At 36.1% G+C, this 25,449-nt stretch overlaps 1 pseudogene; it reads right to left on the bottom strand.

The window, feature by feature from the left end:
- LOC107731133 (nephrocystin-4-like) overlaps positions 1-25,449 on the bottom strand; it is a 161,425-nt pseudogene that overhangs the window by 83,355 nt on the left and 52,621 nt on the right.

Genomic DNA, 25,449 nt, shown 5'->3' with positions numbered 1-25,449 from the left:
TACTGTACCACGATTTTGTCTATCTTCAGTGGGCGACAGGTCATTTTCTGTCATGGCTCCTAAACTCTGGAACTGTCTACCACTGGCACTAAGGACAATAACCTCACTCTCTGAATTTAAATCACAACTTAAAGCCTACTTGTTTACCCATACTACCAGTCATAATTATGTTTCTTTAGACCCTTTCCAACTCCTGTACTACCAGTTGTAATGCTTTCCCAAAGTATTTTTGTTACGTGTATGTGTCTTGCATTTACTGCACTTTATGTTTGTTTGTTTGTTTCTACTATCCATTTTCTATGTTGTTTACTCAATTCTATGCTATGTGTCTCTGCTTTTGTACTCAATTGTATCATGATATGCAACTGCAATCACTTTTGTTTCTGGACTGGGCAAATGTCTTCTGTCCACTTAATTGACTGTCTTTGACTGTGTGAAATGTCTGTCTATTATATTACTGCTTTTGTAAAGCGTCCTTGAGTCTGGGAAAGGCGCTATATAAATTAAACATATTAATATAATGTAATGTAATGTAATATAATATAATGGTTGACAGGGTTCCATAAAAAAGTATAAAATAATTTGAAAAATACTTCTAATTAAAATTAACAAATGTCGAAACATGTACAAAAGAAATAGCTTTAATCAATTATTTTACAACTATTTAATCATCAGTCAGAAATGTCATAATTGTGACAGCCCAAGCCGGCTCTTAATGAAACTATCACCTCTTGTGTCAATCAGCTGATCTTGATGAGGAGATTCCTTTAGAAATTAATTTTTATATATAGGTTACTAAAGGGCAGAAAATTTTGATCAGAGTAATGCAGAAAGAAAGATTATAGAGATGGTGTTTTTAGGTCAGAGGTTTGGGTGATTGAGATTCTCTGTGCTTGAGATTTAGTACTACAAGTCTCTTTGTGCTGAGTCAAACCGGATCATGCCAAGTGAGCAGTTCATATTTCTCTCTCTCTCTCTCTCTGTCAGTCTCAGCCATAATCAATCTTTCCTCCCTCTCTCTCTCTCTCTCTCTCTAAGCTACACAAAATCGCGTTCAAAATCGCAGGCGATTCATTGCCGTTTTTGAACGCGATTTTGTGTAGCTTGTCAGTGAACTACGGTTCTGTGTAGTAAATGCCGCTCCATCTGAAAGCACGTGCTGGAGATTTACTACTAATCACAGGAGCGGCTTTACTGACGATATGCGCATGAAAATCGCATTCGATTTTTTGCACAGCCCTACTTACAATACATTCAAAATTCTGCTGCAAGAATATTAACTCTAAATGATCTGCTCATATCACCCCGTCTTATTCAACCTCCACTGGCTACCTGTGTCATCTCACATTATTTACAAAATTCTTCTGCATACCTTTAAATCACTCACTGGCTATGCTCCTTGTTACCTTTCTGACTTACTTTCTCCTTACATTCCATCTCGATCACTTCAATCTTCAGGGTGTCATCTTCTTACTGTACCACGATTTTGTCTATCTTCAGTGGGCGACAGGTCATTTTCTGTCATGGCTCCTAAACTCTGGAACTGTCTACCACTGGCACTAAGGACAATAACCTCACTCTCTGAATTTAAATCACAACTTAAAGCCTACTTGTTTACCCATACTACCAGTCATAATTATGTTTCTTTAGACCCTTTCCAACTCCTGTACTACCAGTTGTAATGCTTTCCCAAAGTATTTTTGTTACGTGTATGTGTCTTGCATTTACTGCACTTTATGTTTGTTTGTTTGTTTCTACTATCCATTTTCTATGTTGTTTACTCAATTCTATGCTATGTGTCTCTGCTTTTGTACTCAATTGTATCATGATATGCAACTGCAATCACTTTTGTTTCTGGACTGGGCAAATGTCTTCTGTCCACTTAATTGACTGTCTTTGACTGTGTGAAATGTCTGTCTATTATATTACTGCTTTTGTAAAGCGTCCTTGAGTCTGGGAAAGGCGCTATATAAATTAAACATATTAATATAATGTAATGTAATGTAATATAATATAATGGTTGACAGGGTTCCATAAAAAAGTATAAAATAATTTGAAAAATACTTCTAATTAAAATTAACAAATGTCGAAACATGTACAAAAGAAATAGCTTTAATCAATTATTTTACAACTATTTAATCATCAGTCAGAAATGTCATAATTGTGACAGCCCAAGCCGGCTCTTAATGAAACTATCACCTCTTGTGTCAATCAGCTGATCTTGATGAGGAGATTCCTTTAGAAATTAATTTTTATATATAGGTTACTAAAGGGCAGAAAATTTTGATCAGAGTAATGCAGAAAGAAAGATTATAGAGATGGTGTTTTTAGGTCAGAGGTTTGGGTGATTGAGATTCTCTGTGCTTGAGATTTAGTACTACAAGTCTCTTTGTGCTGAGTCAAACCGGATCATGCCAAGTGAGCAGTTCATATTTCTCTCTCTCTCTCTCTCTGTCAGTCTCAGCCATAATCAATCTTTCCTCCCTCTCTCTCTCTCTCTCTCTCTCTCATAAGTACACTACACCGAAGTTCCTCAGCGGGCATTGACTGATTGAACTGATTCCTCTGATAGCACTGTCTATCTGAACATGCTACAAGTCAATGCTGTTTTAGCATTTGTTTCAGTAAAAGACTTATGAGAATATGATAAAACAACACAAACACCCCAAAAAATGCTATTTTACACAGCACACTGTAGGTTGGTTTTGACTGCCAGTTTGTGAAGGATGCCACAACCTGCATGTATCTTCTGCAAAGAAAGCAATGGCAATAACTTAATTTAAATGCTCAAGGCGCAGTGCATTTTCAGCACATTTTGCGGCTGGTTAAGATGCACAGTGGGAGGTTCAGGGTTTTGAAATATCAATGCGCAACTGTGATTTCGGCCCTCAGTCTCCCTATCCAGCTGCATGGGAAGAGGTTCACAGAGTTGCTTGAGTTTATATCCCTCTCACATACACATTCCAACTTTCCTTTTCTACTTGCCAAAGAGTCTTTCTCACTGTCATCCCTCTAGTTTTTTTTCCCTTTCAGCTCTTTTATTCTTTCACTTTCTCCATGAGCATATTGATAAGGATGTGAGTACAGGTCCACCGAACCCTATGAAGGAAAGAGTAAAATAAACCAAAACACAAGCATGAAACAGTCACTTCAGAATTCCTCAAACTTAAGAAGTCTGAGCCTGTCAGACAGAGTTTTGGAGCTCTAGGAAACGTCCTTTGAAAGTGAGGTACTGCAGTCTGTTTTGTAGTCGATTTGTTAATTAGTCGCCGACTTTATGTTGCTCCATTCAGCAAATCTATCAGACCATATTACGAGAGCAATTGGACAGAGATGAGGTGCAGTAAATAGTGGTCAACACAGTATGATTGCAACACTGTTCACTCAGCTCTCTTTCTAAGCCGGTTTATGAGTTACACAGCTCCACCTACTGGTGAAAAAGTAAACGCAGGATCTGTTATGTCTTATGACTCCAGGAGAAAGGAAAAAATAAACAGCATTAAGGCCATCATGATCCATTATAAACCGATTAATAGGGAATCACAGTGCACCCATGCAGAAAAGTAGCACACCTGTAGATCACAGAGGAAGGAGAGAGAGCATTATAATTTTTTAATGGTTGTTTTATGGTTATTATCATAAACAAACATACTCATTACATTGAGGACAAATGTAAATTAATTATAAATATTTAAAGGGGTCATACGATGCGATTTAAATTTTTCCTTTCTCCTTGGAGTGTTACAAGCTCTTGGTGCATAAAGAAGGTCTGTAAAGTTGCAAAGACTAAAGTCTCAAATCCAAAGAGATATTCTTTATAAAAGTTAAGAGTCAACCACGCCTACCTAAAACGGCTCGTTCTAACACGCCCCCACATGTCTACGTCACGATGTGGGAAGATTTGCATAACGCCGCCCAAATGTTCACGCAAAGAAAGAAGGCGTAACTTTTATTCTCGCTGTAGTATTAATGTTTCCGCCGCCGCCATGTCATGAAGGCGCTGTGTGTTTCGTTGTGAAAGCGAAACTACTTTGTTTGGCCTTCCAAAAGAGGACGATATCCGCTTCGTCATGCCTAGAGCTGATCCGTGCTGGTCGCTGAGGAAAAACAACGCCGGATCGGCTTTCACCGTCACATGTGGTTGCCGCAAGCCCGCCCGCCGCTGCTCACTCTAGCCCACCGCCCTCCGGCATCACAATATGGTAAGGGGCGTAACATTTCCGTCACACGCTTGAGGTATTAGGCCAATCACAACGCACTGGATAGCTGGCCAATCAGAGCACACCTCGCTTTTCAGACCAATGAGCTTTGTAAAAATCTACGCGTTTCAGAAAGGCGGCAGACAGAGAAGAAACAATAATGTACAGTATGTGGAAAATAATGTGTTTTTTGAACCTTAAACCGCATAAACACATTTCATTACACCAAATACACAAAATAATGTTCTTTTTAGCAACATCATATGACCCCTTTAAATAATTATTTAGAAGTTCTAAACTAATCTAACTTTCATGCTTCTTAAATAATATAGCGTATAATTCGTATTTATATATTATGAAGTTTTTATATACAGTATATATACATAAATCCTAAATATATATATTATTGAGTCTGAGACTGCATATTTGACTTATTTTATAGTTTATCAGTTTAAAATTTCAGTATTTGGTATGCACTTCTGTCGTTTTAATGATGACTTGGGAACGACCAAATTATTATTTTTTTCTTTTGTACAAGTAAACATACATTTTTCAAAATCCTGAGACTTTTTTTCTAGTTTTAAATTAAATTTCATATGTTTGTTCAGTGTGGTTTCAGACAATATATAATACATAAAAATGATATATATTATTATTAATAAAAATTATGATAATGACAGTGTTAACACTTAATTATTAAAGACAAAGTGATAATGACAATGCTAAGGACAAATGACGAAAAATAGTACATTATCCTGCTAGCTACACAGTTGCTTGCCAAACAAATAAATGGACATTAAATATGAATTTGAGCTGAAATGATTACAATATTCGAGAAGAAAGACCACAGAGTTTACAAGAGATACAAAACAGTTACCTGGGACAACGGTCAAATATACAGTTTAAAAGTCATTATATAAAAATATGACTGCAGGTAACGACTGACTAATCAGAATTAAGTATTCCAGAGAGCTGCCTAGTAATTACAAACAATCAAGGACACACCAGAGGCGAGAAAAGCCTATGTTCTCAACCCATTAGCTGTTAAAATGTAAAGAAAAATCTTTCTCTTTAACGCCACTGCAAGGCAGGTCATTCTATCTTCAGGAGGTCGAGTCTCGTCCCACCTTTATTAGTCACTATGATGACTTTCCAGACACCTTCCTTCAACACGCTCTATAAATACACCTATAACACTATTACTCCATCCCTCTCTGTCTGTCTCCCTCTCTCTCCCTGTCTGTTTTCCCTCTCTCGCTCACACACGCCATCTCAAACGTCATTAGGAATTTACACACACACACACACACACACTGTCGAATTCTCGAATTCAAACTCAGAACAGTTTGAGACCGCAGATCATGTGAGGTGATACCTGTCCAACACTTCTGCCTGTCTCTTCAACCAGGAGCCTCGACAGTTAGAGAAATTCTCGCTTTCCAAAAAAGCTTCGCACTTGCATATAATTACTTGAAAATATCATCTTCGTGAACAATTTGAAATGGTGAGGAGTTCTCAGTTCCAATTAAGCCAGAATTTTAGAAACTAGCATTTTCAGTCCAGATAGCGAGCGTTTAGCATTTAACATGCCTACGGAACTGCGTCTTGTTTTCTGACAGGCTTTAATTGGCCACACTTTAACCCTCGCAGGTGGAAAATTGTATTGCCGGTCACGAAGAGCGTCCGTCCCATAGAGCGCTATGGCGATTCCGCCCACACATGTAATTGGCGGAATATCTCTCATGACTTAACTGTAGAGACGAGTGTTTTTAAAAACCTTCTGTGTTGCCTGGCAGAGAAAAACAAGCACCCTGGAGACGTATTGGGTTTTCAGACAACCGCGTGTGTGCTGAGACCGTTCTAGATAGACTAAAGAGGCACATTTGTGTCATTTCATTAGAGGGGGCTAATCCTGAGGGTGTTAAGATTGAACTAGAGCCCTGAGCAAAGAAACGAAAGGACGGGGGTACGGGCGGATGAATAAAGCCTGATTGGATTGCTTCTGTGCTTGCTGCCTGGAACCTGATATTCCCTTTTTTTATCCCCCGATCTCTTTCCCCCCCACCCAATATGTTTATTTACTGAGAATGTCTGGTCAAGGATGGCTGTTTAATTTCCTCAGGGGGAGGCAAATGCTCCACTCTCTCAGACACCTAATTTCTCTCATTGGGTAATTATAGACCTCTTTCTCTCACCGCACAGGAACGATGCTTGTGACTTGTTCTGCGAGATCTCACATGGCAGTGACTCTGTGGCGGTGGGGGGCGGGGCTCTTTTTTTCCCCGCAGCAGATGGAGTGAAGCAGACATCAACAATCAAAGCCTCATTTCTCATTTGCGTTGTTCAGCGACGGCTTATCAGCATTTTAATTAAACGAAGAGTGCAGACACGAGAAACCTTAATTTAGAAAGCGGAACTTTTTTTAATACTTTCTGGAAAAGATGCTTTTAAAATATTTAACATCCAGTGAGTAAGTGTGTAAATCACCCTAAAAATCCATATTTGATAAGGACTGTGTTGAAAAAAAGAGATGGAACTGGGACGAAAAACAACGAGGTGAGGACGAGGGGATCTCTGCTGGGTAAGCACTAGGGAGGACAACCAGTGTGGTTTTGAGAGTTCAAGTCACTGAAACAGGACAGATGGAGCATTAAACTGGAGGAGGCCATGCGAGACACTGGAACTCTTTGACAGTGTTTATATTAAAGGAATAATTCACCCAAAAATGAAAAGTCTGAGCTCAACAGAATTGCTTTTGTTCTTGGGTGGAATACAAAGTAAGATGTTTTGAAAAACCTCAAAGCTGCTGTGTTTCTTTACAAAGAAAGAATAAAAGAACAAGGTCTAAAAAGGAATAAGCATAACAGTAATCCATATGACTTGTGCACTATATTTCAAGTGTTATGAATAAAACAGCTTTATGTGTGGCTTATACTGAAATTCAAGATGTCTGCATACTTTTCAGGGGCAGTAAAGACATTTATAACATAACAAAACATTTCTATTTCAAATAAATGCTGTTCATTTGAACTTTCCAAACATCAAAGAATCCTGAAAATATATGGATTCCACAAAAATATTGAGCTGTTTTCAACATTAATAATAATACGAACTGTTTTATACTGAAATTCAAGATGTCTGCATACTTTTCAGGGGCAGTAAAGACATTTATAACATAACAAAACATTTCTATTTCAAATAAATGCTGTTCATTTGAACTTTCCAAACATCAAAGAATCCTGAAAATATATGGATTCCACAAAAATATTGAGCTGTTTTCAACATTAATAATAATATGAACTGTTTCTTGAGCACCAAATCAGCATATTAGAATGATTTCTGAAAGACCATGTGACACTGAAGACTGGAGCAATGGCTGCTTAATATTTACCACAATTTACTAATGTTTATTTTATTATCAATGTAATAATTCAAAATACTTGATCAAATACATGCAGCCTTCGTGATGGATGAGTCTTGGCAAGCTAACTTTTAAAATGTGCATGTGCAAATTAGATGTGTGTTAAAGATTTTAAAAATTCAATTAAATAAAAATATCTTGATTTATTGTTACATGTATTGTTTTTGTTAAATTAAATATATTTAAATTGAATGGTATAAATAATTAAATTATTTCAATTAAAAAACTCCATTCTGTTCCTCAAACAAAGCTATTGTATGGCTTTAGAAAACTTAGAAGGTGACAGAATATTGTGCAAACCACTTTTATGTTGATTTATGTCAGTTTTGGAGCCTGATAGCACCTGCATTGCAAGATCAGAATGAACATTCTTTTTTTTTAAAAATCAATACAGGTGTGAAATAATTGTTTTAGATTATCAGAACAACCAGTACAGCCAAGGAGACATAGATCAATCTAGATCAATGCAGCAGAAAAGAAACATAGATAATTAAAGATTCAGGATATTTGGTAAAATAATTTAAATAGATGTAGGTGCAACTGGAAGGGAGGTCTATGGAAGTATGGCAACATTTCTCAGAATTATAGTAAATTAGTAGGCCAGATGGGCTGAGTATCCACCTGAGTTTGTCCGTGGAGGTCTGCCTGAAGCTGCCGCTTGCGCTGGCTCCACGAGCCCTGGCAGCTCCGCTCCCTTCGGCCTCTCGTTCCAGCACCAACACGAGGCTTCTCCACCCAACCCCAGCCGTTATGGACCCCAACCAGCAGCCTGCGCTCCTGCACCACAACCGAGCGTCCCTCCACACCCCTGTTCTGATCAGGAAAACACACGTGATAGGAAATTCAAAAGCCGCTCTGATCAACAGACATTTATGCATAACTACAGTAACACGTGTTTGTGTACAGAGACACGTGAGAGGAATTCCATGTATGTTTTGCCATAGATTGGAGTGTGTTTGGCAGGGTCTGTTAGCATTTAATCCTCAGAGGAGGTATGGGAATGGAACGTGTGGATTGTGTTTGAAAGCTGCACAGTTACGACTCTGTGCTGGAAAGTGAGAGGGGCATGTAAGCCCTATTGATCCATTCTATCCTTGGGACTGAATCTGAATGGCATTTCTCTGGTAAGCAGAGTGTGGAACTTATGGGAAAAGATACAGAGAATGAAACCAACAGACTCAGAGCAGAGAAAGTCAGGAGGAACATAACTGGGATTCTTTTCATTTCCACATATTTAAGTGCCTTTTCAATGTTGCAATATGCTCTGAGACGACAAAATGTAATAAAGTGACAATAATGAAAACAATGCATCAGCTGAATGGATTTTATTTTCTGTTTTTATGCTGCATGGTAGCTCCACCCGATGTCAAATCTCATTGGTCCAAAATCCTGCTCCTCACAACTTTATTTTAAATAAATTTGCAATTTTTGTGCAGCATTTCACTTTCAGTTCATTTTTATTGATGATTGATGCTTTTTTGATGCTTTATCTAGTTTAGACACACCACAAGGCCTAAACAGTGTTTTAAAGTGAGTAATATTGCTATTGGGGAAGCTTCTTTGAAACTGTAGTTTCCCAAACAACATATTATTTTGGTTAATCTACATTTAACTAAATATGGTAACACTTTACAATAAGGTTCCATTAGTTAAAACTGGTCAATGCATTAACATAAGCAAAAAAAACAACACATTTTATTATCCACCTTATTCTTCCTGTAAAAATGGGCATGGCCTTTTCTACATTTTATGGGTTTTGCTTCCGGTCTCATTCGCTTCCAGCTATTTTTAGCTGTACAAAAAAGCTCGTTTTGCTGCTTGATATTGCAAATTGGTGTGTCTTACCATATTATTTTAATGTATTATCTTAATTATGAACACACTGGTTTGTAGTGCAAACAGTTTTTACTTCCGAAGTACTTACTTTCCGAAGCTACGAGAATACTTTTTGTGCGCAAAGAAAATAACAACAATGATGTGACAAAGATATGTAATGGAGGCAGGGCATTTAACAATTGAACCATTATGCTTTACATAATGCTTAACATTACCAAAGTACTTACTTTCCGAAGCTACGAGAATACTTTTTGTGCGCAAAGAAAATAACAACAACAACTTTATTCAACAATCTGTCTCCTCCACATCACCCTGGCGCCATTTTGGAGAGTATTCACTGAACATAAACAACTTATGCTGTTCTGTGTCAGGTGCATCCCGCGTGGCACAGCTGTCACAGAACAGCATACGTTGTTTACGTATGTGATACTCTCCAAACTGGTGCCAGGGTGACACGGAGACGACAAATTGTTGAATAAAGTCTTTTTTTTTTCTTTGCACACAAAAAGTAATCTCGTAGCTTCGTAAAATTATAACGTGTACGTTCCCTTGGAACTGGATTCATGGCGGAATATCATGTGAAGTCCACTTCGCAGGGCACTTACGTTCGAATAAGACAATGCTTGAATGCTGCTGCCTGAACAAGAGACCAACAGTGGATATTCTCCCAAATGGCACCAGGGTGACACGGAGACGACAAATTGTTGAATAAAGTCTTTTTTTTTTCTTTGCACACAAAAAGTAATCTCGTAGCTTCGTAAAATTACAGTTGAACCCCTGATGTCACATGGATTATTTTAATGACGTCCTTGCTAGAGCCCGACCGATATTTTTTGGGGGGCCGATACCGATATTAGGGTGTAAAAAAAGGCTGATATATATCAATATATCGGCCGATATTCTTTGTGTATATTATAGTACAGTACCAGTCAAAAGTTTGGACATTTTCCCATTCGTGTGTCCAAACTTTTGACTGGTACTATATACAGTATAGAATACAGTATAGACATAAACAGAATATGTATACATAAACACATTTTTTGCAATGATCACTCAAATGTGGTGATCAAACACTTATAATGACGTGACAGAGATATGTAATGGAGAAATTCATTCACAGATTTGCGCTACTGTCTTCACACACAGATGAAACTTACTGTGACAAGTGTGAAATGTGACATACCTCTGTAAATAAATATAAATGCATGTCTCGCGCACTTTAATGCCCTTTGAATGTTAACGTGTACGTTCCCTTGGAACTGGATTCATGGCGGAATATCATGTGAAGTCCACTTCGCAGGGCACTTACGTTCGAATAAGACAATGCTTGAATGCTGCTGCCTGAACAAGAGACCACCTTACTGAAGTGAAAGTGTTGGCTGGTGTCACTATCTCGCGAACACGGTGGCGGATCTCCACCAAATTTGGGGGATCCCTTCGTAGTAGTGAGTGGAAATAGGCGGGTGCTGAGCCTGTGGCTGATCTATATGCAAGCATCAATGTCTTGAACTTGATGCGAGTATCGGCCAATATTCTTTGTGTATATTATAGTACAGTACCAGTCAAAAGTTTGGACATTTTCCCATTCGTGTGTCCAAACTTTTGACTGGTACTATATACAGTATAGAATACAGTATAGGATTGTGCTTGATGGAAGCCCAGCCAGAAGAGCATTGCAGTAGTCCAACCTAGAAATGACAAGGGCCTCGACAAGAAGTTGTGCAGCATGCTCCGTTAGAAAGGGCCTGATCTTTCTGATGTTGTGCAATGCAAACCTGCAAGATCGAGAAGTCTTTGCAATGTGGTCTTTGAAGGTCAGCTGGTCACATAGCTGTCATTTACATAGCTGTCTATGGGAGGGTCAGAGAGCTCCCAGAATCAATCAAAAATATCTCAATTTGTGTTCCGAAGACGAACGGAGGTCTTACGGGTTTAGAACCACATGAGGGTGAGTAATTAATGACAGAATTTTCATTTTTGGGTGAACTATCCCTTTAATTGACCCTTCATAAACATGAAGGTATCAGAAGGTATCTTGTTTCAACCGCAGAAAGACATCAATGCACACCATTTTTAAAGTTCAAGTTCACTGACATTAATCTATTCTCCTGCCTGGTTTGTTGGTTGGACAAAATGGCAGATTCGGCATTATGATTGGTCAGACCGCCGGTCAGTCAACCTGAAAATAATTATATTACACTTGCTGGAAAAAGTAGCTTGTTAAAATATAGCACACTATGCTCACTGTACTGAAAAGCATAGTTAGATTAGCAGTTTCAGTTAGTTGCCCCCAGCACTGATTCAGTGTTCCTTCCCGTTACATAACAAACCATCACAGGTACTTGCACCCCAGCCTCCTAAAACTGTCACCAGTTGCTAAATATTAAGGGTGCAACTCCGAGTCCAGCAGCTGTCTCTGTAAGTCAATGTCCAGACATGTTTACAATAACACATCAATTAAACGACAGCCTGCTGCCATTGTGTGGCGACTCTTGGCAGACACCTGGTGTTTGGAAGATGCATCGGCTCGGAGACGGTGTGGCAGCAGCAGTCAGATGTTATTAATTGCAGCATTACAGAGGATCTGTAAAAGAAGGTATGGGACTAACAGCTTTTCTCTCTCACTTCTCCTCAGGGTGAGAGTCGCATCTATCTGCTCAGGCCTCCCACTCACCGCTCCTCCAATTAGCATATCAATTGAGTGCAGTGTTTTATATGCAGGCCTACAAGAAGTAGTCCACGCGTATCCCACTTTACACTGTGAATCACCCAGCTACTGCAGTGACCATCGGAGTACCTCAGAATCCTTCCTTTGAGTGGATGTAATGCAATTTTGTGCCCAGTTCACAGCTTAATAAGTCAGATCTGTACATTTCCACGAGTCTGATGGGTTCTTGCCAGTGATATAGATGTGAATGATGACTTGTGGGGTGCATTTCATTTTACGATTTTGTGTGACAAATACATTGAGACTAAATGTTCTTCTGTAAAATCCCATTGGCCGTTTAAGCAAAGCTAAGTTAACCCAGAAATGAACATTCTGTCATCATTTATTCACCCTTATGTTGCTCCAAAACATTATGACTTTCTCTCTTCCGTGAAACACAAAAGTAGAAGTTTAGCAATATGTTCAAGCTGCTCTTTTTGCATACAAGAAAATGAATGGTTACCAGAAGGAGTTAGGCTACAAAAATTTTTTCCAAAAGGTACATCTGGAAAAAGGGGGGTCGTCTTATAATCAGGGTCGTCTTATATTCGGGCCAATACGGTAGTTTTCTAAAGAAACACGATAGGTCTGCTTGAGAAAGACGCTGCAATTGAAGTCGTTATTCACTGATTTTTATACAAAGAGAATCAAACAGGTTAAGAATGACTTTAAATGATTACAGTATTTAAATTTTTGGATGAACTGTACCTTGTGTTTCCATCTTAGCTTTGTTTTTTAATAGCAAATGGAATTTCACAAATACAATTTATTTCAGAAATGAAATTGCAAAGCATTTATCAGTGTGCACGCAAAAACATCAAATGACACTTAAATCTCAAGTTATTAGTCATAAACAGTGTTGGGGAAAGTTACTTTTAAAAGTAAAGCATTACAAAATTGCGTTACTCCCTAAAAAAGTACAAGTACAATTACATGACTTTCACTTTTTATGGAAAGTAATGCGTTACGTTACTTTTGTTTTCATTTTTAAATCTTGTTTGTTTGTTTTTAATATAAAAAAAGTTATATTTTTGGCAAACGTAAAAGCCCTTTTTTTACCAAACACCAAAAGTGAAATGAATAAGCCTCAGGCTGAAGGAAAAGTAAATTTACCGTCTGTAAAGTAGAACGTAGAAGAAGAAAGTTCAACACACTTCAGCAATAAAAAAAAGAAGCACAAATGTTTATCTAGAGTAATTTTTTGCTTAAATACATAAAGGATATTTGTGTTATTTAACATTTAATTATTGCAGGTTTGTGTCATATTCTGAGTTGCATTTCACAGTTTTTATTCATTTTGAGGAATACTGAATCTGTTTTTTTGCGAGTGAGATGAGTTAATGCATGTTCACATTTATTCTAGAACTACAGTAACATCTTACTCCTGATTTCTCTCAACATGCGGACAGGAGAGCTGTCAATCAATAAATGGGAAAAAAATTAACTTTACCAAACACCAAAAGTGAAATGAATAAGCCTCAGGCTGAAGGAAAAGTAAATTTACCGTCTGTAAAGTAGAACGTAGAAGAAGAAAGTTCAACACACTTCAGCAATAAAAAAAAGAAGCACAAATGTTTATCTAGAGTAATTTTTTGCTTAAATACATAAAGGATATTTGTGTTATTTAACATTTAATTATTGCAGGTTTGTGTCATATTCTGAGTTGCATTTCACAGTTTTTATTCATTTTGAGGAATACTGAATCTGTTTTTTTGCGAGTGAGATGAGTTAATGCATGTTCACATTTATTCTAGAACTACAGTAACATCTTACTCCTGATTTCTCTCAACATGCGGACAGGAGAGCTGTCAATCAATAAATGGGAAAAAAATTAACTGGAGTTACTTATTTGAAAAAGTAACTTAGATATTTTCTTGTAAATTAAAAGATAATGTGTTACTTTAGTTAGCTAGTTACCTGAAAAAAGTAATCGGATTACGTAACTCGCGTTACTTGTAATGCGTTCCCCCCAACACTGATCAGAAACTGCCATTCAAAAGTTTACAGTCAGTACAATTTTTTTTTTAAGGAAATTAATACTTTTATTTCGCAAGGATGCATCAAATTGATCAAAAGCGACAGCAAAGACATTTACATTGTCATAAAAAAATATTTCAAATAACTGCTGTTCCTTTGAACTATCTATTTGTCAGAAAACTTCACCAAAAATGTATCACAGCTTCCATAAAAATATTAAGTTGCACAAGTGTTTTAAACAATAATAATAAAAAGAAATGTGTCTATATGGCACCAAGGCACCAATATGTATAAACTGGTCATTAAAAAGCAGATATTGATCAACAACTTTTCTGACTTGTCTGCAGTTGTGAGGTTCACCCATTTTCGCTGCCTTCTAAGACTTTTTGGTCAACAGTCTCAAATCACCTGTGGGCGACATGACAAATCTGAGGTCTAACTACCTGGAAGAATATTGTGAAACGCTGCAGTGCAACAAGCAGAGAGAGACACAGTACTCCAGAGACTCTATATTCAGCTATTATTTGTTTCGGCAATGGAAAAGTCTATGCCTGTTTTCACGAACAAAAGTGTTCTCAGTCGAGAGAGATAATTAAGTAATTAAATCACGTAGCGATGTGCCTGTTTTCAGCAAATACATGTAACACAAAGCCCTCAGGTGGTGCAGCCCTGCGCAACGTTCGATTGCGTGAGTGTGAAAGGTCGGTGGGCAGCTTACAGGCTCTGCAGGACAGACAGAACACATTTATGTAGGAATTAACAGTCCTGCTTTGAGGAACACAGGGATTAAAACTTCAGGTCATGGAATATATTGCTTCTTCACCTCCAGGTTATGGTTATATTACTGTCATTGTAATCATGCAAATATGGAGTTAGCATCTAACCAGAAGAAAAAAACTAATTATTATTTGAGTGCAAATTTGCAAATAATGTGCAGATGAAGAAAAAAAAAATAATAATAATACTGTGAACCGCCTGTGAGCTCCACACACAAATTTCATAAATCTCAATTGTTTCTCAATGTGTTCACAAAGCATTTTTGATTGACCAATATTTGCATGAGAAAGAATACTTGTCATGGTATTTACACTACCAAAAGTTTGAGGTAAGATTTTTAATGTTTTTAAAAGAAGTCTATTGCTGACCAAAGCTGCATGTACTAAAAAATAATAATACAATAAAAAATAAAGTATTGCGAAATATTATTACAACTTAAAATAACTCTTTTCTGTTTTATTATATTAAATTGTCAAATATTCCTGCGATGGCAAAGCTGAATTTTCAGAGGTCCTTACTTCACTTTTCATTGTCAAATACTCCAGAAATGATTCTAACATTTATTATTATTTGTAATAATATTTTAATATTAATATTTTTGTTATTATTAACATTTATTATTCATTTACTAATGTTAAAAACAGCTGTGCAGCTTAATATTTCTGAGATTTTCTTTCAGTAATATAATTTTTTTTCTTTTTGTAATAATGTAAAAGTCCGATTTTTATATAACTTTTGATCGATTTAATGCATAAATGTATTAATTTCTTTCAAAAAATTTGGAATGGTACTGTATAATTTTACTATAAATGATATAATCAAAAAAGTTACATAAAAAATAAAACATAAAATACTTATTTATTATACTTATTAAATTTACAGTCTCTAAAAATCAAAGCATCTCCACGTGCCTTCAGTAAGAGATGTACTTTTCTCTTTATCCATTGTTTCTGATTATGGTTTCATTTGTCTTAATAAATACTTTGTTATCTGTGTCACTACTTTCCATTTGAAAACTAATTTAGCAAGCAAGAAGCTGAGCCACTAACCACAAAGTGATGAGACAAGTATATGTCACCATGGCTTAAATCCAATCAAATGAGCTTTGTGTGTGAGTGTGTATGTGCTGTATATCACTGCCAATTAAATCCCTAGAGAACGACACAAGCGACGTATGTGTATCAGAAGCAGTATACACACCAGCTCACTGCAACAAGTTGATAACAATATAATGATGTATAATTAGTGCAATATGCTTTGACACTGAACCCCACAACGGATTCCACTTTAAAACACAAACAGGCATAGAGTGCACTGCGTTACAGACTTAAAGAGACAGTTCACCCCCCTTTTTTATTATTTGCAAAACTGTATGTAATTCCAAACCTGAATGACAAAGCGGGAACACAAAAAGACAATGAATAGGGATTGGAGATTCCGAGCTTTGTTTATGAACTACACTACTGTTCAAAAGTTGGTAAGAATTTTAAATGTTTTTGAAAGAAGCATCTTATGCTCACCAAGGCCACATTTATTTAATCAAAAATACAGTAAAAACTGTAATATTGTGAAATATTATTACAATTTAAAATATCTGTTTTCTGTTTTAAAAGTAATTATTTTCTGTGATGGCAAAGCTGAATTTTCTTCAGTCATAACTCCAGACTTCAGTGTCACATGATCCTCAGAAATCATACTAATATGTTGATTGGTGACATTTTTAAATATTATCAATGTTGAAAACATTTCAGGATTCTCGGATGAACACAAAGTTCAAAAGAACAGTTTCTTTTAATATAAATTTTGTTTAACAATATAAATGTCTTTACTATAACTTTTGGTCAACTTAATGCATCCTTGCTGGATAAAAGTCTTACTGATCTTAAACTTTTGAACAGTAACGCATTTGTAGTCTTTAGACAAACAGACTGATAATCAGTTATTTACTGATCTCAATGAGCTGTAAACTGCTGTAACATGATCAATGAGTGACTGAGTAGTGATTTGAGAACAAATCATTCAGACCAGTTTAGTGAACTGAATCAACTGATTCATTGAAAATAATTCATTTTGAATCTTGACAGGCCCAATCCTCATTCACCTCCATTATATGGAAAGCTCGACAGAAGAAAAAAAAGTCACATAAGTTTGGATCGACACGAGGGTGAGTAAATAATGACAGTATTTTCATTTTTGGGTGAACTATTACTTTAAAAAGACGTGACTGATGGACAGAAAGCGGGGAAAGAGACAGAAAAGCAGAAAAGGATAAAGCGAAAGAGATAAGCATAGAAAACGAGCCTGTCTGCAGCTTATCTAAACACATCGGCTACAGAAATATCTTATTTCTGTTTCACACTCTTGTCCTTTTTTCCCTCTCACTCTCCTTCTTGTCTGCTCTCTGTGCTGTCACAGATTTTGCTTCCTGTGCCCAAAAATATGAATATTTTAGAGCTAAGAAGCTTAAAGGGAACAATGAAATGGCCTGAAGTTAAATCATACCCCATTTCCAGCTTCACAGAGCAAAGAGAGCAACTGAGTGAGAGAGAGAGAGAGAGAGAGAGTCTGATGGAAGGAGGAAAGCGAGGGAGGAGAATCTTTTCTGAGTGATGAATGCAGCGCAGTGTATCTCACAGTAATGACAAAGCTCATCCTCTCTCATTGGCCTCTGTTTCTCATCTGGGAAATTTCTGGACTCCGCGGGTCACACATCATCTAGCCCAGCGGCCGTGACAACAGGCCCTTTAACAGACAAGGCCGGCGACAAGGATGGAGGAGTATTACTTTGAATTGAACGAAATGCACAAAAGATGAGAGGCTTATATGGAACGCGCAAAAGTTTATTCTCAGACTCAATGTCAAAGTAATAGAAAAAAACAACATAATGGCTGTTTTTATTTTGCATCTGTTTATGTGGTTGTCAAGGATGGAGGAGTATTACTTTGAATTGAACGAAATGCACAAAAGATGAGAGGCTTATATGGAACGCGCAAAAGTTTATTCTCAGACTCAATGTCAAAGTAATAGAAAAAAAACAACATAATGGCTGTTTTTATTTTGCATCTGTTTATGTGGTTGAGTCACACTAAGGCATTTCAGTTTGGAAGATCAAGTAGACATGCAAAAAAGAGAGCTGGTTAAGTCCCCTCGCTCCCTGAGTTCTGTATTTATTTCTTGATTTATAATTTTTTTGGATTTTAGTTTGCAGGGAATAGATGCGTTCCCATTGGCATCACAAGCAGCAAATTCAGCCTCAAACCAAAATGTCTTTGATGTTTTTGACAGTGGAATCAGAACAGAGGACGTAAAAATAGAAACAGTTGCTTTGAATCTTCATGAAAGACTTTCTAAAAGAATATCACTTATTTAACTCACGGATGTGTGGGTTGGATCACAGTGTCATGGCGTAAAATGACAACCGACTTTTCTCTTATTTCACCTCAGTCTTGATACTCTATTTTTTTTTTACAAAAATAAAGGTCACTACAAAGGCCATTCAAATGAAAAGTAGGACTTTTGCAAGTAGTACTTTCACTTTGAAAATACTCATGATCAACTGTCACCAATACGAACAAAAGCACTAACAATTCCACTAATAAGAAGGTATAGAAGACGAAATGCGGGCCAGCAAATTGATTTTATAGAAACTGCTGTGTGTTGAATATTCTGGTACAGGCGAATGCTTGGGAAGGTCATTTAAAACAAATACAGGAATAATAGCAGCAAGAAAAGACAAGCTCTGGAGAGGTGAGGGTCATCGTCCCATTCAGACTCAAGAATTGAAGAGGGTTTTTATTTTCCCCTGAGAAATAAAATTGGTTTCTGAAGGTTATTTCTTTGTAGTGAGCAGATGAAATTAATAGAGAGTGTTATTTCAGGGGTGGCATAACTGCGGAGTGCAATCAGCATTTATTTAATACCAGTGGGCCGATTATCGAGGGAAAAGCGTCATTGTTTTGTCTGTTGAGGAGTGACCAATTTTAATCATGCAAATTCATAAAATAATTATACTTAAAAAAACACACATGAATTTCTAATCCAAATAATTTACTGGACTGTCACTTAAATTCACTTTAGATTAATAAATAATTTTGTATAGATAATTACAAATATAAAGTATCATTTATGATTAAAAAAAAATCTTTAAAAAAATTTAATTACATTTAAAAATGTGGACATCTAAATTTATTTACATGTCAAAACCAATCAAATAGTGACGCAGGCGTTAGTTCCTCGAATCAATAATCAATTACATTACTGTGGCAGCAAACTATACTTACAGAGTTGCAGGGGAGTATGAACAATTTACATAACTCCGGCACAGAAGAGTTCTTTGGTCAGCAAGTCTTCAGTTCTTTGAAAATTATAAAAGGGTCTGACTAAGCTATTGACTTCTGCTAGACGGCATCGTGGTCGAAAGAACTTAGAGTCAAGGGTAAGTCAGAGAACAAAGACGAGCTTCCTTATATTAATTTGAATCTGCACTGCGGCTCTACCCACATAATAGACATTTAATAGCTTTCATAAAATTTACAATAAAATGTATTGGGATTTATTGACAAATGACTTGCGAAAGAGCTGGGAGTAAAAAGAAAATTATCCAGGGTATAATCAGTGACATAACTAAAATGATGTGTGAATGCCTAAAGAACCAAGAGACAATTACTATTAACCCTTAAAGGGGCAAAGTAATGATTTCCACTAAAATAAATTAATAGTTTAAAATGATGCATAGTCATGAAGACCTGGATACTGTGGCCTTGCATAACTTGCAGGTGGCTGCCATAGCGTTGCTATACAATTGCTAAGATGTGTTTTAGCTAGTGCTGTCAAAATTAGCATGTTAACGCAGGCCATTAATTTTTGAAGTTTAATGGCGTTAAAAATATTTAACGCAGTTAACACAGGGGAAGAGCTTGGGTTGGCCACCTCACTCACAACTGCTGCTTCTGTCTCTTTATTCTTGACAAGAATAGCATTTATTTAGACACAGAACGTCTTTACTAGCACATCAAACAGGAGACTTTTCAAATGCACTCTCCATTTCGCCTCAGCAACAGGCGCTAGTCAAACAAGCGTGGAAACGGAACTGCGGTCAGATGAGATGTTGTCAGGCCATATGTCAGTAAAAAAGAATTTCCCTGTCCTGTCAGCCATTATACTGTATTATCACTGAGAGCTGCTATCAGTTGTTTTTGGTTCACCTACAGCAGATGGAGGTGAACCAAAAACAAAGCGTGTAGCGTGTGCTCTTCAATTGCACACACAAATATGGTGGCGTGCACTGTAGCCTGTATAATTTCAAATTAAAGCGAGAATGAAACTACGATCATGCCTGTCAGATCCATGTTACGTTCAGCAGCGGCAGCTCTCAAAGTAATAGCAGCCAAATAACCTAATAACCCAGCTGTTGTAATGTCTGTTAATCAAAGAACAAAAGAAAAAAAAAATAGGAAATCAATCATTTTTGTAGCTTTAAGGATTCATTTAGATTTACTTTAGAATTTAGTGTTTGATAACTATATTCAATTTCTGTATATTTCCTACTTGCTGAAGGGCACAGGAAAATATGATGTGATATGATTTATTATAATGGGTTTATGTGAAGATTGTTTTAAGCTCATTTAAATTAGAAGTTGATATTTTTTAAAGTCTAATAAATGTTAAAATCGATAGCTCTCAATTATACTGTAATGTCGAATGGCTATAAGTCAATGGTTAAATATTAGAGGAAAAAATAACAATTTCCTGGAGATATCAGTAGTATTGGTATCAGTAATACTCGCCTTCAGTCATAAAAAAAAGATGCCATTAAACAAATATTTAAAATATACTGTCTTTATGTTGTTTCTAAATGAATTTGAAGAAAGAATGTGAAATTATTGCAATATAAAAGTATATCTAAAAACTTTAATGTTATGTTGTATTAATCATGATTAATTTCAGAAAAAATGTGCGATTAATTCGTTTTTTTTGACAGCACTAGTTTTAGCACGTTGCTTTGTGTTTTTTATATTCATATAAAAATATTCTGATGGTTCAGATTTCATATGTTTATCTCAAAATACGTTTTGTTGTAAACTTCACATGAAAAACAGTGACTGGAATCATGAATGCAAATCTGAACACTTCTTCCCCAATTTTGTTTAAAGCTTGTCACAGGAATTAAAATGTGCATTTACGTCACAATGTTTGCTTGAAATCAGTATTAGGGTGTAAAGTAGCTCTCCATCAGACACCCTGGGAAAACTGTAAGAGAGGGTTAGAAACACAGCACGACACAGAATGAATGACGTTGAAATCCATGAAATCCAGCAAATCAGAGCATTGAGAAGAACATTGCTTACGGCAGAGAGACACAGTGATCCTTTGTTAACGCTGAAGCCCCTACGAAAGCACCAGGAGGGACTGAGTTATATCAATACACCTGCAGATTAAGATAAAGTACCACAGGTTATATTGAATAACCGGAAAATGGCTGCCTGTTTCCTTATCTTTGTAATCTTAAACACTATTTATGGAATAGTTGTACTCATATGTGCTATGTGTGTCTGTGTGCGTGTGTGTGTGTATTTTTCAATAACTAAGCATGCACTAATAATATGCTTATGATTATTATCATTCACACTATAAATTAGTCGTCGACCTATATGGATTTTTGATGGCCAATGCAATATCTTAGAGAGCAGGATGGCTGATGGCCAATATAAAGCCAATATAGACCTATAAAATATCACACTATTTTATTTAAAAATAGCAAATAACACATGCATAGTTTACATAATATTTACAAAAATAATTAGAAATAAAGCATTTGGAAATCAATTTGAACTAAAAAAAAAAAAAAACTGATTTATGCTTCAAATCAGAACCTTTTGATTCTGTAATCCTATTTTTTAAAAAATATAGAAATCATTAAAACACAAATTAAAAGCAAGTAAACACTCTAACCAACAGTACAGCAGTAATCTGGTATATGTAAAAATAATAATCTCACTTAGCAAGTGATATTTATATTAGTAATATCAGTCGACCACTAGTATGAATAGATATTCATTTAACAGTGTTTTCCGAATATTACAACAGTTTTGATTAGCACTTAGTACAGTTTACACTGTGCTCACAAGTGATTTCACTGCACATCTAAAAGTTTAATAGCATTTCAGAAGGAAGATGCAGTCTGTGATAAACCCGCTTATTATGCTTATGAGCATCCCAGCATGCCTTCAGAAAGAGCAGAATGAATGCAGTTATATATCATATCTCAGGCTTAATAAGAGATTGTGAGTGTGTGTGTGCCCACACTGAGAGAGTGTGCTGGATCACACTGCGATGAGTCATGCAGGAAGTGTAACAGCAGTATCATTAGCATGTTATCCACATCCACCCACTCAGCCTCTCTCTCACACACACACCGACACACACACACACACACAGCTTTCAATTGTTGCAGCTGACAAACACCTCTCATTGATGATGCTAATCACTGCCCTCTGCTAAGAAGAACATCAACAAAACACACAAATGCACAGATGTACACAAAATATACAAACGCAGTTGCCAAACACAAAAATCGCAACAACATGACAAAATAGCGCAAACTTTCAGTCAAAGGCCAGTCCCAAAAAAAAGCACCCAAAAGTTTCCCAGTGGCTCAGAAATGGATTAGCCAGTTAATACTAGACGGGTAGATTCAGCTGACGCTAACTTCCCTCGACATGGAAGAGGCTTTATACAAAAGGTCAATAATTCAGAGGAGAAAGAGTGTGGGAAAGTGTTTAGTTGAGGCAGCAATGTATAAAGTAGTGTCCTAAATTGAAAATTCATAAATGGAAAAGCACTATGGTAACAGGTCTTTTCAAATTTTATTCTTTGAACATTGAAAACAGTAATCGAACATCAGCAGTAATGCAATGATAAAATCTAAAACCACCATGGCCATTTATTGAGCGTCACACTTTGTTTAGAAGGTCTTTTCAGACAGTTTGATTCAATTTAGGCGTATTGTGTTCTTTTAGACCATCTTTGCATGTCATTCATATCTAATTTAAAAAACTGTGCAGCTCTGAAAGTAAAAAGTGAAAAGAAGTATTTTTAAAACATCTAGTCAATAAGCTAAATCAACGTTTAAATCATATGAAATTAAACAGAAGTGAAATTAAAAAGATATAATCTTGAAAGGTTGTATGAAGGAATTAATGAAAATAGCAAAGTGGGGGAAACAGTTGGATATTTCATTAAAAAAAAAAATCTTACCTAGAATCCAATCCTTGGATAAAACTTAGTGTTAAAATTGTTAGATCAATTTTGCATGTGCAGCTCATTCTGTGCTTATATTTGTATTGAATTTATAATGGTTTGGGTTTTTTTTAGGCAGGCCTGAAAATAGAGATCTAGACAAATGGCCCAAATTCACCAGGCTTTGCCAAACTGTGAGCAAAAATAGCCATGATAATTGTGAAGGAAGTGTTCGAGCTTTGGGCCAAGGCTTATCTTACGCAGCTGCTAGCAGTAAGTAGTGTTCTCAATCAGTATGAGGATAAAGACGAGGATGAGAGCAAAGATATGGATGAGGAGAAGGAGAAGGTCAAGGATGAGATGAGGATGAGGAAAAGGATGAAGAAGAGGACAAGGTCAGGACTTAACTTTTTAACAACTTTTTTTTTTCTTTTTGCTAGAAGTTAGTAAGGCTTGTACCACAGATTAGTTCAAGTGGTAACATTTTCACTGGGCCAAACACACACATACACACACACACACACACACAGGTTTTCATGTTTTAAGGAGACATTCCATTTACTTAATGATTTGTATACTGTACAAACTGTTATTTCTATCCCTTTACCCTACCTCTAAACCCACCTCTCACACAAAACTATAGGCAATTTTTAGATTTTCAAAAAACTTAATTCTTAATTCTGTTTTCCTCATGAAAAAAAATGTCCCCACAAGAACAAAATTTACTGTATTTACCTCCTTGAACCTTTGATTTTAATCATGTATAAGTAAATGTTGAAATTCACAATAACTAAGACTAATAAATGCTTTGTTATGTTTCTTTAGTAAATACTACATTTTAGTATTTCATTGTTAGTTATCATTGTTTGTTAGTACTAACTAATGTTAACAAATAGGAACTTATCCCAGTTAGATGATTTTACCACAGATTAATGCCCCACAAAACCAAATGCTTAAGTTTGCAAAGTATAAAACTTCATGTACATAACTAAGAAATATATACTTACAGCGCTGGCATAAAAATACAAGTGACATTTCCATCAACCGACCTGAAACTCTCACTCTGGCCCTGGACCAGCCGACCACCTTTGTAGTTGAATTAGGGCTCCTGAGCCAATGAATCATAAACCCACACTGCTCTTTCTGAGAAGTCTAAATACATTTCCAGCACCTAAACCAGCACTGAATACCTACGTACAGAATATAGAGGACGAAACCCTGGGTTCACGCCCTGGTGATCAATACTGTTAAAACAACAATCCCCTTATTTCCTTTTTCTTGGGGGTTGGGGGGTTTCATGCATCTTTCACAGAGTGAGATGTGTTTAGAGCATCAACAATATCCTGATGACAATGCATTGAGAGTCACACTCTCTAAAGGTCAACCACCCACATGAGGGCCAATTAGAGCCTGCTGTCAACTGCTATCACATGTGAATTATCACCTCAGAACTGCAGAGAAGTGACGTCAGGCGATGAGAGTGCACAGATTTTGATGAATATTCCCTCCTCCAATTCTCTCATACTATTTATCTCTATTTCTCTTTTTGTTTTCTGTCACCATCGTCTCCATCTTTCTTGTTAACACAATGAAGAAAGAGCATTTTTTTATCTAAAGCTGCTGGCCAATCACAGATGATGGATTCATCCAATTACCTCTGAGCCTGCTAAAGATCATCTGCTGTAAATCTTTGAGCTGGAGGTCACCTGTCTGACCTGTTCATGACATTTTTTTTGTTTCTTTTTTTTGTTTCTTTTTCCATGAATTAATCAGTGATTAATGTGTATGTGCTGAGCAAAAGAACCCTTAACCTGTGATCAGAACATTGATCAAAGAGTATAAATGTCAATGTATGTATTTCATTGACAAAAATAATTTGAATTACTTCTTTAAAAACAAAAAATAAATAAATAAAACACAAATTACACAGTATGTCAAAGAAATCACAGCAAAAAAGATTATTTTGTAGACAGTATATTTGTATATAATAAAATTATTAATATTTTATATATTAATATTAATGTAATATTATTAATAATAATAATATATTAATATTTCAGTTGCATCATAAATGATTATTTTGTAGATGTTTTATAATATTAGTATCAATAACCATATTATTAATAGTAATGTTTTCAGTATTATCATAATTGTTTTTATTTATTTTATTGGATTTATTGCATTTGATTAATCGCATCCAAAATAAAAGTTTTTGTTTACATATGAGTGTGTACTGTGTATATTTATTATGTATATATAAATACAAACACATGCATGTATATATTTAAGAAAAA

The sequence above is a fragment of the Sinocyclocheilus rhinocerous genome, unplaced genomic scaffold (genome assembly GCF_001515625.1).
Source record: "Sinocyclocheilus rhinocerous isolate Xijiao unplaced genomic scaffold, SAMN03320098_v1.1 scaffold1600, whole genome shotgun sequence".
NCBI lineage: Eukaryota > Metazoa > Chordata > Actinopteri > Cypriniformes > Cyprinidae > Sinocyclocheilus > Sinocyclocheilus rhinocerous.
This window is presented reverse-complemented; position numbering and strand designations above follow the sequence as displayed.